This window comes from Papio anubis, chromosome 10 (assembly GCF_008728515.1).
Source record: "Papio anubis isolate 15944 chromosome 10, Panubis1.0, whole genome shotgun sequence".
Taxonomy (NCBI): domain Eukaryota; kingdom Metazoa; phylum Chordata; class Mammalia; order Primates; family Cercopithecidae; genus Papio; species Papio anubis.
This window is the reverse complement of record NC_044985.1, coordinates 113,847,947-113,856,572: the sequence shown is the minus strand read 5'-3', so window position 1 is coordinate 113,856,572 and position 8,626 is coordinate 113,847,947. Positions and strand designations below refer to the sequence as shown.

Here is an 8,626-nt window from a genome sequence, read left to right as displayed (position 1 = left end):
GTGAGCCACTGTGCCCAGACTCAATTATTTTTAAATCAAGAGTTGATATAAGATTAGCTGGGCATGGTGGCACGCTCCTATAACCCCAGCTACTCAGGAGGCTGAGGCAGGAAAATCACTTGAACCTGGGAGGCAGAGGTTGTAGTGAGCCAAGATTGCCACTGCACTCTAGCCTGGGTGACAGAATGAGATTCCATCTCAAAAAAAAAAAAAAAAAAGAGAGAGAGAGTTGATATAAGAAATAGCAATATAGGCTGGGTGCAGTGGCTCATGCCTGTAATCCCAGCACTTTGGGAGGCTGAGGCAGCCAGATCACTTGAGTCCAAAAGGTCAAGACCAGCCTGGGCAACATAATGAGACTCCGTCTCTATAAAAAGTCAAAAAAATTAGCCAGGGATGGTGGCGTGCACCTGTAGTCCCAGCTACTCAGGAGGCTGAGATGGGAGGATCACCTGAGCCCAGGAGGTTGAGGCTGCCGTGAGCTGTGATCATGCTACTGTATTCCAGCTTGGGTGACCGAGTGAGACCCTATCTCAAACAAACAAACAAAAAGGCAATATGAAATACATGTGACTTTTTTTTTCGAAGAAACGAAAAAGAAGGAAGAAAAGAAAAAGGGAAGGAAGAAAGAAGGAAATCTGTGCTGGCAGAATAATGGTCTCCCAAAGATGTCCACATCCTAATCCCTGGAACCTCTGAATTTGTTACCTTACCTGGCAAAAGGGGAATTAAGGCTGCAGATGGAATTAAGGTTGCTAATCAGCTGACCTTAAAATAGAGAGATTATCTGGATTATCTCATTAGACTCAATGTAATCCCCAGGGTCCCTAAAAGTGGAAAGGGGTGGGGGCAGAAAAGAGGAGACAAGGCAATGTGAGTATGGAAAGAAGACAGAATGACGCAGCAGTGCTAGCTTTGAAGATGGAGGAAGAGCCACCAGCCAAGGAATGTGGGCGGCCCACAAAAGCTGGTTGCTCTCCCCTACAGCCACAAGAAGGAACACAGCCTTCAAGGTGCCAGCACCATGATCTTAGCCCAGTATGACGCATTTCAAACTTCTGACCTCCTGAACTATAAAATAGTGAATTTGTGTGGTTTTCCTCTGCTATTACTGTGTTTATCACAGTAATATCGCAGTTTATCACAACAGCAGTAGAGAACTACTGCAAAACCTTCAGGTGGGAAAAAAACAGCACAGCCTTCATCGACTCATGCATTCACCTCAATAATACAGAAAACTGTCCAAGGCAAAGCACTGTGTTGTGTGCCCTGCTGGGAATGAGGTAGGGAGACATTGAGATGAAAGTTGTGCCTGGTGCCCACGAAAGTAGGTAATGGACGTGCAGAAAGAGCAAGGAGAGGTGGGACCCAGAGTGGAACCAAGAATGAGGGACTGACTGGTCACGGTGGCTCAGCTTGTGATCCCAGCACTTTGGAAGGCCAAGGTCAGAGGATCCCTTGAGTCCAAGTGTTGGAGACCAGCCTGGCAATGTAGTGAAACTCATATCTCTAAAGGAGAGAGAGTAAGGGACTTTGAGTCCTCTTTGGCCAAAAATATTGCAGTAAGGGTCTGTTTCATCCCTTCTCTAGCATCTCAGAGAAATGGAGGCTACTGCTAGTCTCACTTGCATCCTGGATTAGGTTTCAGGACCTTTCCTCCAGTGATAAATGTGCAGCGCCTTAGTGGAACCTCAGCCAAAGCTATAAACTTCAACCGGCCACAAGAGTGTGCATGTGAGGTGACTACATTTTTTTTTCCCTGCCAAACCAGAATTAGCCGGTATAGGAATGAACGAGCATGAAGATTTGAAATTGCTCCGATTGGAAGGAAGCCCAGGTTAGGTTTGGGCACCTCCAAACGCACCCTTTTTAAAGCCACCTGGACTGCGGCGTCGAGCTTTCGGCTCCACCAAACGCTCATCTGGCCTGGCAGCGAGCGGCGGAAGACCCCGGGAGCCCGGCACAGAGCGCACCGAGCCCGGCGGAGAGCAGAGCTGTAGGCACCCGCATCTCCAGGATGATAGGCAACATTGCAACAAATCTCTATACCCAGCAGCTCAGGGGGCTCCAAGCAGAGCAGCAAGTTCGAGGATCCGGGCGTGGAACCGAGTGAGGCCGCAGCCCAGCGGGCCTCGGGCGGTGAGTATCCGAGGTCGCGCGCGCCGCGGGCCTGGGGAATGGAGCGGCGCTGGGGTCATCGGAGCCTGGTTTCGGATGGCCGCTGCACCCCAGGAACCCCCGGGAAGGGCTGGCCCCAGCCCAAGGCAGGCTCCGGAAAGGCTGCCCGGGCGGTGGAGGGCGAGGCTGTGCCGGGGCGGGTGGTAGTACAAAGGCCGCCGCGGGGGCTCGGGAACTGCGGGCGGGCAGGGTAACCGGCGGTTCAGGGCAGACCGCCAGACGGAGCCTGGGGACGCGCGCCTTGCTGCTCAAGCCGGCCGGGACCCCGCAAGCGTCATCCGTAGCACCCCCGTCTGGCTGGAGAGGCGCTCTCTGCCCGGAGCCCAGCCTCGCTGCCCGTCTGCTCTCCAGGCCGGTTTGGGACTCGAACTGGACAGTGATGAGGCGCAGAGCGGAGGACCCCAGGTTGCGCCTAGAGACATCGGGGGTTGTGGATGCCTCTCTGCACAGGCTGTGGTGCTGCAGCCTGCCCGGCTTCCCCGCGGGGCTGCTGGCTTCCGAACGCGCCGAGGGATGCTGGGTGCCCGAAGCGGGGACGTGATCTCGGGGTGCCGAGTGGGAGCACCAAGCGCGGGTGGGGGAGGGAGCTCGGAGGGTGGGGCGCGGAGGCCGTACCCCGCGGGCAGGATCCCACGCCCAGGGCGCGCAGAGGCTGGGCCCCCTTAGCGCTTCTGATCGAGGCTCCTCAAGAGAGGCTGAAATGGGGTGAGGGACCGGGGACGGCCATTTCGGGGCTAAACGCTGCCAAGGCCATGACGATGTTTTAGGAGCTCAACTCTGCTTTCCAATTAAGCCGTGTTTTGACTGAGGAAAAGTTGATTCGGGCTCATTAACAAGGATGACTGAGGGCCATTATTGGGGATTAGAGAGATTCTCCTTTGCCTTGTCTGGCTTCTTTGTTTGCGTGTGCGTGTGTGTGCGGCTGTGTCTGTGTGTGTGTGTGTGAGAGAGAGAGAGAGAGGAGAGAAAGAGGAAAGGGGAGAGAGGGAGTGTTGGGGGTGGGAGGAGGTAAAACAGGCTTGGGATCCTGCAGGCCTGATTTCCGATTTGGTTTCCACCGCCTGCTAGTTTAACCCCTCTAAGCTTCATTGCTCCCATTTGATGGCTCAGATTCTTCATCTGTAAAATGGGGACATTCATGCCAATGGGACTGGATCGCGTTGGAGAAGCCACCAAGCACAGTCCGTGACCCAGAAGCATGTATGTGTTGAGTCCTCCTTATTCTGTGTGATTTTTTTGGTTCTGTTTTTCTCCTGGGCTGTCTCTGCACCAGCTCAGCTCCCCAGCCTTCTCCGCGGCGGCCTCTTCAGCCTGCTGGCTGCAAGTGCGCCCTCTAAAGGCCCCAAATGCCCTGTACACACCAGGTGGAGAGCGCGGAAGTGCCCGCGGAGCCGAATTAAGGGTGAACCCCGCACTCACCTGCATGGGATGCAGAGCCGCTACCACCACGCTCTGCGTAACTTTGGGGGAGACGGTAATTTTAATTTTAGCTTGGTGCTTCCGGCTTTCCTTATGTGTAATGAGCTCATCACATGCAATGTAATAACAATAGCCAAATTAAAAATGAATGACTTGGCCTGGCGCGGTGGCTCACGCCTGTAATCCCAGCACTTTGGGAGGCGAGGCCGAGGCGGGTGGATCATCCGAGGTCAGGAGTTCGAGACCAGCCTGGCTAACATGGCGAAACCCCTTCTCTACTAAAGATACAAAAATTAGCCAGGTGCGGTGGCACACACCTGTAGTCCCAGCTACTCGGGAGGCTGAGACAGGAGAATCGCTTGAACTCGGGAAGCAGAGATTGCAGTGAGCCAAGATCTCACCAGTGCACTCCAGCCTGGGCGACAAAGCCATACTCCGTCAAAAAGAAAAGAAAAAAAAAAAGACTTGCTTGTAAAACTTTCTACACAGCTGTAGAAAATTTAATTTTGTTCCAATATCTGATACACCCTAGAAGGATCTGTTATTTTCATTTCTGCCTATTATCACGTAAATATGTAGCTGACCCAATTTCATAGCCTACATATGTTACCCCCCATTTACAATTTCTTTTTCATCGTCTATGAACTCATTTGGGGAGAATGGAAGGCTGACTGTTGCTCCCGTAATCTTCCCATTTTCTTATTTCACCCTCTTCAGAACGAGGCCCTAGTATTTTTTGCCAAGCTTCCAATAGCAAGCTTGCTTAGAGTGGGTTACTGTTTACTTTTTTTTTTTTTTATTGGGGCAGAGTCTCCTTCTGTCATCCAGGCTAGAGTGCAGTGGCGCCATCTCAGCTCACTGCAACCTCCATCTCCCAGGTTCAAGCAATTCTCCTGCCTCAGCCTCCCAAATAGCTGGGACTATAGGTGCACACCACCACACCGGCTAATTTTTGTATTTTTAATAGAGAAGGGGTTTCACCATGTTGGCCAGGCTGGTCTCAGACTCCTGATCTCAAGTGATGCAACCCCCTCAGCCTCCCAAAGTGCTGTGATTACAGGCGTGAGCCAGCATGTTCTGTCACATTTTACATATTAATCCTTAGTAGAAGCCCCACATTCACTGCGTCAGTGTGCCACATGCATATTGTCCTTCTACATGTATGTCAGGATATAGAAAATGTAAGGGAGCTCGAAGGCCCTACGGTGGACAAGGATATGGAGCCTGGGGGTACAGATACACCCTCTAAGTTCTCCCTCTCGCCAGGTGTGGAGTAGGATTATAATATTAAAGTTATTCTTATATCTTATATAAATACATATATAATTATATATGCATATAATTATATGAATGCTAAAAGCAATCTTGGAGTTGAAGGGATAAACATTTGTTTTTCTGTTTTGTTTTCATTAACTAGTTAGAAAAGAAGTTAACCATGAATAGTCAAAACAGTAATTACTTTTGGAGAGATTTCAGTGTGAAATACAAAGGACTCCATTGCTTAGCAGATCTATAGGGGCCTTTTGAGGATCCAAAAGAACTTTTTGGGCCAGGCATGCTGGCTCACGCCTGTAATCCCAGCACTTTGAGAGGCCAAGGCAGGTGGATCACTTGAGGTTAGGAGTTCAAGACCAGCCTGACAAACATGGTGAAATTCCATCTCTACAAAAATACAAAAATTATCTGGCATGGTGGTGTGCATCTGTAGTCCCAGCTACTCAGGCATCTGAGGCAGGAGAATCGCTTAAACCTGGAAGGTAGAGGTTGCAATGAGCCGAGATCGTGCCACTGCACTCCAGCCTGGGCAACAGAGTGAGACTTCGTCTCAAAAAAATAAAAGAACTTTTTGCCCCACCCCTGCCTGCCGCCACTGCTCTGCATTTGACACTACATTCTACATGCACCCTTGTGCCTCTTGAATAAAATTTGTCCATTAAATGCTATTCAGTGTCACTTATTTATGAACAAACTGGAAATATCAAGAGCAGTTTGATGGCACCTACATCTCTTCACCCATAAATAATTCAGTAAGAATATAAAGTTCTTAACATTGATTTAGAAAAGTGCTTAATATTTCAACCCATGGGCTGAAAAACTATAACTTTTGTATTTTTGTTGTTGTTATTCGTTACTTTTGAGATGGAGTTTCGCTCTTGTTGCCCAGGCTGGAGTGCAATGGCGCGATCTTGGCTCACTGCAACCTCTGCCTCCTGGGTGCAAGTGATTCTCCTGCCTCAGCCTCCCGAGTAGCTGGGATTAAAGGCATGAGCCACCACACCCGGCTAATGTTGTATTTTTAGTAGAGACAGGGTTTCTACATGTTGGTCAGGTTGGTCTCACACTCCCAACCTCAGGTGATCTGCCTACCTCAGCCTCCCAAAGTGCTGGGATTACAGGCATGAGCCATGGCGCCCGGCCTAAAAAACTCTAACTTTTAAATTTGTATTACTTCAAAGCCTTTCTTGTTGTAAATGAACTTCAGGAAAACGCCATGTGTTGTTGTTTCATCATATTAAACACAGCTGAGCATTGTCCCATGGTTAGCAAAATGATACTTCTATGAGCCGTTCACACCTTGTGTCAAGCTGCCTGGTTCCCCTTTTTCTGGCTCCTCAGGATTCTGCACACAACAGAGGCAGAGGGAAGACAACCACCAGCCATCCCTTCTGAACCCTCTTTGGGCTCATCCACTGGCCCTTTGACAGTGCAACTCTGCCCTGCGCTGTGAGCTTTGGAGAGCAAGGGCTGCCCCATCCCTTTCTAGCCCCAAGCAGGCTCAGACACCGGGAGGGTGACAGACACACACACACAGACACACAGACACACACACACAAGCCCGAAACCCAAGACAGACTGGAAGACTTCCCAATAGAGGTCATCTTGTTTTGTTTTCTCTTTTACAAGTCAGCCACTAATTTACCTGGAGGTAAGAGGCTGATCCAGACAATATTTAAAAGATATGCCGGGCGCGGTGGCTCAAGCCTGTAATCCCAGCACTTTGGGAGGCTGAGACGGGTGGATCACGAGGTCAGGAGATCGAGACCATCCTGGCTAACACGGTGAAACCCCGTCTCTACTAAAAATACAAAAAACTAGCCGGGCGAGGTGGCGGGCGCCTGTAGTCCCAGCTACTCGGGAGGCTGAGGCAGGAGAATGGCGTGAACCCGGGAGGCGGAGCTTGCAGTGAGCTGAGATTCGGCCACTGCACTCCAGCCTGGGCGACAGAGCGAGACTCCATCTCAAAAAAAAAAAAAAAAATATTTAAAAGATAGGCTTTTATTTTCTTATAATACAGGTAATATGTATCTATTAAGGAATTTTTTTTTTTTTTGAGACAGGGTCTCACTTTGTCTCCCAGGCTGTAATGCAGTGGCATGATCACGACTCACTGCAGCCTCAACTTCCCAAGCTCAAGCAATTCTCCCACCTCTGCCTCCAGATAGCTGGAACCACAAGCATGCGTCACCACATGTGCCTGGCTAATTTTTTTTTACGGAGACAAGGTCTCACTGTTGTCCAGGCTGGTCTTAAACTCCTGAGCTCAACTAATCCTCCTGCCTCAGCCTCCCAGATTGCTGGGATTACAGGCATGAGCCACCACACCTGGCATATTGAGGAAATTTCTCACCACTAAGATATGTAGAAAGAAGGGGGAAATTCCTGATAAGACCATCGTTCAAAGAATAATCTCCATCAACATTTTTCTTTGTTTTTCTTTCTTTGTTTTGCTCCAGTCTTTTTTCCTATGGATACATGTCTTGGTAGAAATAACAAAGAGATGATTACATATGTCAAAAATAAAGCTGTCTAGGGCTCTTTGAAAATGTAGAGGGTCACGCTAAAGTGTGAACTTTATTATAGATGACAGACCTACATTGTCTAGCTATGCTACAATCGATTGATTTAACAAATATTCTGATGTTGGAATAGTAAAGATGTTTTCAGGGTCTTTTTTCACTGTTTCAGGGTTTCACTATTAAAAATTAGCTGAATCTTGAAGGATGAGCAGAAGAGGGTGAGGAGGCCGGAAGGAGAGAGGAGGGGAAGGAGAGAAAATCACACACAGTAGCTGGGAGAAGGTGCTGAAGGGACTCCATCCTAATGATAACTCGAAGGGATGAAGAAATTGGCGTTTGCTTTGTTTTGTTTTGTTTTGAGACGGAGTTACGCTCTTTAACCCAGGCTGGAGTGCAGCGACGTGATCTCGCCTCACTACTGCAACCTTCGCTCCCACAGCTTCAAGCAATTCTCCTACCTCAGCCTCCCGAGTGGCTGGGATTTTAGGCGCCTGCCACCATGCCCAACTAATTTTTCTCTTTTCAGTAGAGACGGGGTTTCACCATGTTGGCCAGGCTGGTCTCGAACTCCTGACCCCAGGTGATCCACCCACCTCAGCCTCCTAAAGTGCTGGGATTACAGGCGTGAGCCAGTGCACCCGGCCTGGAAATTGGCTTCTGAGATAAACATTTTATCACTCCCAGCAATCTGGATAATGGCAGGTAGCGAGATGTGTGAAGGAGGAAGGACCCAGGCCAAGAGCAGCACTGCACATAGGTGCTGTAGTGGCTGAGGACTGGACAGCTGTTGAGGGATGGAATAACTTAAAAGGTAAAAATAATAATGAGAACAAGGTGTGACAGAAAGAAAGAAGATGAACCCCAGACAGATCCACTAAGTTGCTCTTCCACTGGTACCCTTGGTTCCCCTACACTCATTTTTCCCCAATAAACCCTTAGCCAGAACCAATGCTCTAGTCCAGGGGTCAGCAAACTTTTCCTCTAAGGGGTCAGAGTATTTTAGGGTTTTGGGGAAACATAGCCTTTAAAAAGGTAAAGTAATCGAGCACTTTGAGATTGCAAAGCAGGAGGATTGCTTGAGACTAGGCTGGGCAACATGGTGAAAGTCCATTTCTACAAAAAAGTTTTAAATTAGCCAGTTGTGGTGGTGTGTGCCGGTAGTACCTGCTACTCGGGAGGCTGAGGCAGAAGGATCACTGGAGCCTGCTAGTTCAAGGCTGCAGTGCGCTAAG

General features: G+C 49.3%; 1 protein-coding gene across 1 annotated transcript in view; it reads left to right on the top strand.

Annotated features, from left to right (window-relative positions):
* Positions 1–1,359: 1,359 nt before the first annotated feature.
* SLC16A14 (solute carrier family 16 member 14) overlaps positions 1,360–8,626 on the top strand; it is a 35,927-nt gene continuing 28,660 nt past the window's right edge. Inside the window, exon 1 of the mRNA XM_003908064.4 lies at positions 1,360–2,139. The gene's annotated coding sequence lies outside the window, so the exon portion shown is untranslated. The remainder of the gene's footprint in view (positions 2,140–8,626) is intronic.